The sequence below is a fragment of the Amblyomma mixtum genome, chromosome 3 (genome assembly GCF_055824585.1).
Source record: "Amblyomma mixtum isolate Tamu chromosome 3, ASM5582458v1, whole genome shotgun sequence".
Classification (NCBI taxonomy): domain Eukaryota; kingdom Metazoa; phylum Arthropoda; class Arachnida; order Ixodida; family Ixodidae; genus Amblyomma; species Amblyomma mixtum.
The window spans coordinates 111,154,588-111,162,332 of record NC_143014.1 but is presented as its reverse complement, the minus strand read 5'-3'; the positions used below and the strand labels follow the sequence as shown (position 1 = coordinate 111,162,332).

Here is a 7,745-nt window from a genome sequence, read left to right as displayed (position 1 = left end):
TCTTGTTTTATGGTACTTTTCGCGCTGTTCTGATGCGGTTAGCCAATACCAACACGTCCAGTGTCCTGTCCTGCTTTCTGATACACCGACCGACCATAACTGCCATGCTCACACACACAAAAAAATTATCCCTCTTCTTTCTTACGTTTGATCCGGACCGGCCATTCGTCATTTCTGTGTGTAACTCAGTTCTGTACACGTTACAGAAGATAAGTAACCGATTGCAATTAATAATACTTCATCGGAAATGTAACTGTTTCCAGTGGTCAGTTATGGCCCCTCAAAAGTAAACGACTAGTTGCAAAAGTGTGACCGGGTATTATGTTATTTTCCTTCCCACTTTTATTAGCTTAAGACTAATATACAGGATGAGCCGATGTGGCTTCCTTGATCTGTTGTTTGCTGAAATTTATACGCTGTTACTCTCACTAGCAGTCGTTTTTCCTTGTTTTCTTCGGTATTTTTTCTGCGTTTCCTAGTGAAAACGGAAGCAGCGACACTGAAGACTGTATGGGTCTACGCGCTGAATGAAAGGGCGGAGTTTTAGTAACGGACGAAGGCCTTGCCCACCAGCTCGTAGTTGCGGAAAGCGCCGCGCTTTGTTGTTCGCGCTCTGCGGGGACAAAGTTTAAGCTCGCTAAACACGACATTCTGATGCGCCGCCCTGCATAAATTCGAATAGTTGAATGCAGGACGCTCAGGCTTGCATGTGCGGACATCCTCGCGCGCGCAGCTTTTCCACAGCCCGACCATTGTCACTCTATCACGAAGGACTATTCCGCGCTGGCACTATAGTGTTTGACACATGGTTCACTAAGGTATACCGGTGGTTACAGGCGGTTACTATCAATTTGTTACTGAAAAAAAAAATAGTTGGATTACCGAGAACATTACAACTTGCACAAAGTAATCAGTACATTACAAAATACGCGGAAAATGCAATTTATTACAAGCAATCAATTACTTGTAACGCGTGTACAACTCTGGTGTAGCTACACGAATGGGATAAACATGGTTTGAGCGACTGGAGATGGCAGTTGCTCCATCCCTCTCGTTTTTCTAGCTAGATCTTCCGTTTCTATACTAAACGTTGTAAATTACGTGAGTCAGCCTACACGAAGCGAGTTTGTGGGCGCACGTCGTCCTCAAGAGAGAAGACGCCCGAAGCGATCACTGTCGCCAGGTCAGAATGAAAGCGCGGCGCCAAATGTCACGCCGGGCTCTGTGACGTTCGCCTTTTTCGCAAACAACGAGCGTAGGGCTACAGTGCCGCGATAAATAGCGCAAGCTCAAGCGACAGTCCGCTGGCTTCCATCGCAGATACCGGCGGGTAATCAGAGCGCTTTCAGCGCGTCGGAACGTGGAATTAACGCGCTCCTGAACAGCGGCAAGGGCAATCAGGCAGCGCGTGCGCCGCGCGCATTCACTCGACGTCAGTAAACCGGGGGTCGCGTAAACGCGCGCGCAAACAAACACTCACGGCGCGCCGGAGGCGCGCGCTTGCGGCTTCCCCGGGCGGGAAACCCGCGGCGCTGCCGTCGGCCGGCAGCGGCGGCGGCGCGCGCTCCGTGCTTCGCCAGTCTGGGCCGCGGGCCGTCGGCAAGAGTTCGCGGCGCGCCATGGCCGAGCTGCAACGTGCCTCCTCGCCGTCCCAGGTCGAGCGCGCGCCTCCCGTCCAGGTCTCGGCCAGCAGCGCCCATGGTGAGTTTGCGCAGTGTACCCCGAAAGCGCCACGGTGAACGCTCACCGATCCATCCCTATTTGCCAAACCGACTCAACCGGTGGCTGTCTTCAAACTTTTTGCCAACTCGTTGTGGCTGTCACTCCATAAAGTTTGAAAATGGCCTCACTGCGGATCTGACCGTGCGGCATTGCACTGTTACTAGTGCAAACAGTATAAAACGGTAATGAGTGGCAATGGAGTAAATGAGGGCAGGGTCATGTAAAGACGTGTTATAGTAATCGTAATTAAATTAAATATTTCGCGCTTTCGTTTACTGATCCACGCGGATATTATGCGCAGAACTTCAGGCAGCTAAGTATCAAGATGCAAGTATTAATGTACACAGCAGAGCTTAAACACGAATTATTTTCAAAAGTGCCGCAGATTGGAGACTGTAGCCCATTGTCGAGCTACTCGTCTCGAACAGATGGCAGCAAGAAAACACTTGTGCCGAGTGTCTTCTTGTATATTCTTCTCGTTTTCTTTTTTTCTGGCTCTGTTTTCAATAATGACCATCGGGCTATATATCATACATTCGTCACTGCAATAAAAAAAAGAGAGTAAAGAATTGGAAATAACCAAGTACTAGACATTATAATAGGGGTTACTTGCAACGTTTATACTTTGTCAACCCGCACAATGTTCGTTCGAGAGAGTTGGTACAAAACATTTCGTAAGCTTTCGTTATTACCGAAAGCTATAACTAAGTGGCACTATAGTTCACAGAAAAGAAAGCAAGAGCTGCCAAGCGAACGAATTACAAGACAACTACAGTCGTATTCTGATACCCTGCGAGAGAAGTGCGCCCGTTCATCTGCCTATAAAAGCATATCCCTCCTTCAAGTAAAAATATTGCTGCGAACTTGTAAACAATTGTTACAACTCGTCGTGGTGAAAAGATCGCTTTATTGGAAATACTCTTTTGTCGAAGTTCCTCGCTGCTTGACAATAAATGAACTGCAATTGTAACACCACCTGCGATTTTTTATGAAGTATTCTACCTCGAAAATTGTATTCTAATTACCATTATTATTAGGAGCGTGCAGGACATTTGTGAAATCCGCACAGCGTGCTTGGCGTGCATGAGTTGCAAAGAAATTGCACAGGGGTAAAAAAAAGGAACCTTCATTTTTTTTTCTAGCGAGCTGTAAAGATGATTGGATCTCTTTAAAACCGAAGGCAGCAAACTAATACGTCAGCCTCAGACTGGTCAGAACCACAATAACCAGAACACGCCATTCATGGTGTCCGCCCCCAAAATAGAAAAATAAAGAAGTCGGTTGCATTGATTTGCCTTGCGTAACTTCGTAGCTGACGGAGAAGACGCTGTGGTCGAACTTCACTGTCCACGGCGCCATGCAGGGGCCAATCCAGACAAAGGGTGACAAAGGAGCCACCCTAGCAAATTGTTGCTTCCGTTGAGAAAATTGCCTGCAGCGTAGGCTGGCTGCGCTACAGACAGTTCATCATACGTCTTCGTTTAGACGAATGCTGGGTGCAGGAAAGACGGTCTCTCGAGAAAACCACGCTGTACGAATCGTCGCAGCCACTTCTGAGTGTGGTATCTAAGGCCTTATTTAGCAGCGTTTTCGTGAGTGGTTCGTCGTCCCACTTCTTGCTCGGTACTTTGATCAGGTTACCCGGTGTTCGAGAGGGGACGAGCTGTCTGATGAGAGACACGAGAAAGGGCCCACCTGTGTGTGAAACCCACCCTTTGTGATTGTGGCCTGCCGGTGCTGTATGACGCTGTGCTTTAGACTAACGGCCGCTTTAGTGACGGCGGCAATGCCACGATGGCATTGCGGGCGCCACCTGCGGTCTCGCCGCCCGTGGGCGAAGGTGGGTGGCGTGCCGAAGTCCTTCCGTTCCTGCAGCAGGCTGACTCTGGATGATGGCCCGGAGGAGGCACCAAGGGCGCAGCATCACGTTTCGTGGCAATGAAAGAGATTGCGGAACGCGTATTTGGGGCGCACATGTCAGAGAATTCAGCTGCAGCTTTACGTTCGCCTTGCTGGAAAGAGGGAGGCCGAGCGTTGCGCAGAGGTCGGGCACCGCTAACAGCCCACTCTTTCCCGCCGCGTATGAGCTCGCTGAAAGAACACGAGTGCCCTTTTCTTTCGCCGTTTGTGAACCCTCCAGAGTGAATTCATAAACGTGTCGCGTGCTTTTGTCACGACATCCTTCTTGCTCAGTGGCGTGAGTTGTAATGCACGAAATGAATATTGAAACTGAACGATGGACGTTCATGCCACTTCTTCTGGCAAGCACCACAGCCCTGTTTTCTGCGCGAGTACTACGCAGCAGACAGGGCTGCCACCCATGTCGGTTGGCAAGTTTCAAAACTGAGCTTGTCTCAATTGCGGCACCTCTGCGGCTGGCGGTTCGTATCATATCAACCACACGTTTCCATTCCCACGCTTCCGGCGAGGATATACGCCGAAGGCTAGCGCGGTGACAGCACACAGGAAACAGTCGCTCCGATGCCACCGGGCGCAGCGAGGGAATCTAAACGCTAGTCAGTCCCTCCGTGCGACCGTTCGCGAAAAGGCTGCCAAGAGGTACCTACTTCGCACGACCGCCGCAGCGTTACTTGTGGGAAGCGCGCATTCCTTGCTTCTTGCTGCGGGGCACGTGGGCGGTAGTCACAAAAGGGCAGCGTTACCGCGACCTTGGCGCCACTCATCCCTGAAATTCGCGCAGCAGTCCTCTTCGACTTGACGACATGCTTGTCGCGCGATTTTAGTGTAACAAAGTTTACCTCGTCGTCATGCATATCACTCACACATCTACGAAACCTTCGAGCTTTTCCGAACGTGACTTTACCATCTTCAGAAGAACGACACGAATAATGAAGTAACCAGACAGCAATAATAATTTTTATTTTAATACATAATCACTCTGGCTGAGCGTTTACCGCTGTAAATGTTTAGCGTTAAGGTAATGATTCATGCGGCTGTCTCACACTTCTGTTTTTGGCTCGTAGACGCTTCTGCTGGAATATTTTACTTGATTAGTCAAAGCTGCTTCAGCTTGGTTCCGCATTCAGCCAACTGACCCCTTGGCGTAACATTTTCGCGGAAAGGAGAAAAGAAAGAGCTCTCCCTTCCAAGCCTCGTAGTGCTTTTCGTTAGCTTGCAGTCTGTTTCTGGGTGCAGTAACGAAATACGCGGGTACACCACGAGGGAATAACTGATCAGGTAATAATTAGATTTAAGCACATTCTCATTAGCCAAGTACAAAAGGTAGCGGTCCACGCAGTTACACCTTCTTCTCTATCGCCAAGCGCATTCAGTAATGCGCCATTGAGCTTCTCGGAGAATTTTCTTCAGCCTTCTAATTCTCTCTCTCTCCCCCCCCCCCCCCCCCCGTGTTTTCTGAGCAAGTGCAGTTTTTTCCCTTTTTTTTTAGTTTATTAAGGTGCAGTAGGTGAGCTATATCATTTGGTTTTCGGGACAAATGTTTTACTTTAACAAATGGTGGAGCCAGCGAAACTGACGCAGGTCAAGACAGAGGCACACACAGAACACCGCTGGATTTACAACTGATTTATTCCGATGAATTGAGCCACATTTTTACATCATTCCTCTCCGTCTTGTCCTGCTTCAGTTTCGTTGGTTCCAACATCTGTGCATTATGAACCAACTAGCCTAGCAATTTACTCTACTGTTTTACTTTTCCTCGCATGAGATTCTGCAGTTATATCTTTAATCTTTTGCCCGGCCGAAACTTTTCGAGTCCCCCGTCATTTTTTTTTATTAAACATAGTAAAAGAAGTTGGCAAAAAATAAAAATACTACAGGTTTTGTTTTAGGCAAAATTTCTTTTTCAGATGCCTTTTCTGCCCAATATAAAAGTATGAAAAACGGCGACATCGACGATCTAACTGCTGAGCCTATGCATTCAGCCTTAATAAAGATAGTAATAATGCTGTAATTACTCAATAGAATCCACCCAAGCGCAGCGTTATTGCAAATATACTCTGCCTTGGGGGATTCCCATAAACAATGAACCAATAAAGGTAGCCCTGTATGTAAAACAAGGTCCTCTTTATATCTGCCCATATTAGAAAATAGATGGAACGAAAGCCGGTTGTAGTTTAAGAAGCAGCTACCGATTTTTAGTATTCAGTTGAACAAAGGATGTAAGGAAATCGCGGTGACCATACTTAACGGCACAACATATCAACTTCCGAAATTCCTTTTTAACAGTATTTTTCTTTTTATTTCTCATGCCCGTAATACTGTTCGTTGGATCAGCGCACTCCGAATGCGTGAAAGAAGGCGCTACACGACCTAGAGACCGCTACCTGACTTTCTAACTCAAGTTTATAAGATTTATTTAAGATAAATATATTCTTGACGTTAAAGCATTTGCAACAAACTGAACTAAACAAATGAAGCATAAACGCGTGCCGAAACCCCGAGTGTCTACAAAATCGGCGATGAACCTGAGCGGTACAGCCGTCGTGGCGCACTTCTTGCCAAACCTTAGATTTCATTTCCTGTAGATCAGAGGAGCAGCATACCACTGCGTTGTTCTTAAAAAAAAAAAAAAGAAGTTATATTTACATTAACTGCGCCGCAGCAGCGGAGTTCTTTACAGAAAACAAAGAGCAAAATCTATAATACAAATATTTATTCCATTCCACCTTAGGGCTTGATCAATAAATGGCTTTACGCAATACGCCCCGTGTGACTTCCCGACTTACAGCGCTGTTAACTTAGGTACGAAATCCTGTTTCGCGTGGTGTAACATCCTCGCAACTGCGAGTTCGTTCTCGAGGTGGATCGGTATATACGACAAATAGCAGCGCGCGCTTCTCGCACGTTATCGAGCTCACTTTCGAATATGCAGCAAGCGCCTGGATCCCACTGTTGGGCCCTCAGCGCGCTCGGCGCGGCACACGTGGCTCGCACCGTCGTCGGCTATAGGGTGACATCTAATCGGCTCGTTGTTGCGTAAGCGCTCGGAAAGTCACTGACCGTAGATTTTACAGCGCGACGAGCCCTGCGAGAAGCGTTACTCTATACGTAGAGCAGAGTGCAGTATCGGTCGCCGGAACGAAGAACGCAGGGAGCCGTTACGAAATGCCCTTTAAAGGCAGAGGCGAACGGGGGCTCCCCAACTCTGTCCGCGATCGGACTGTCATGAGTTCCACGGGGGCATAGCCCTATATACGACCCCATGAAGAACCAACCACGAGGGCAGCTATGGAGACAGATCCTGTGTGCGTTCCCACTCGTTATAGACTAGACACCGTGGGACAAACACGTGTGTTTGCACGACGCGAGCAGCGACGATGTGGGACGCCTGAAGTGAGCGCCCGGCAACTAGAAATTTTCCGTGCACCGAGTGGCAAGCACACACTAATATATATATATATATATATATATATATATATATATATATATATATATATATATATATATATATATATATATATATATAACGTCCGTCAAATAGAGCCGACGCGATTGTTTGTACAGAGTCGGAAACTGCGTGGGATGCCATGCTAACAAAAACTAGTGCTTCGGTGAAAGCGTGTGCCATTTACAGTAGTACCTGCTCCTCAACACGATGATGCCGTCGTCCTGCGGTGCTTTCTTTGGGAGATCAACATACTACGCAGTTGTTTTTCTCTTATCTCGCCGCCACTCTTCAACCATCGTGGTCAAAGTAACTCCCTTATACTCCTTAAAGGTCACTTCCCGGATCACTAAATGTACCCCTCTTTCTTCTGGAAGATCGGGTTTCTACTGATATTGTTTGCACAATCTGCATGAGAAAACTGTTTTAGACAGAATTAAGTGCGTTTGTTGCAACAGCCATTAAAGGTGAAATTCACGAATGAGCTCACTCAATTACCTATTTGAGTGAGCTCCTTCAATCTTGTGTGTGGTCATGCTCAGTCTATGCGGCAACATAGCGGCTGCCAGCAGATGGGAAGGGGGAGGAGTAGAACCGTTGTGCACCAAAATAAAGAAAGGCTGGAGGTCAGCTTTATAGACACACAGATTCCTGT

General features: G+C 47.6%; 1 pseudogene across 1 annotated transcript in view; it reads left to right on the top strand.

Annotated features, from left to right (window-relative positions):
• Positions 1 to 1,581: 1,581 nt before the first annotated feature.
• LOC149351409 (synaptotagmin-15-like) overlaps positions 1,582 to 7,745 on the top strand; it is a 254,495-nt pseudogene continuing 248,331 nt past the window's right edge. Inside the window, exon 1 of the transcript XR_016290586.1 lies at positions 1,582 to 1,701. The product of XR_016290586.1 is annotated as a synaptotagmin-15-like (transcript). The remainder of the gene's footprint in view (positions 1,702 to 7,745) is intronic.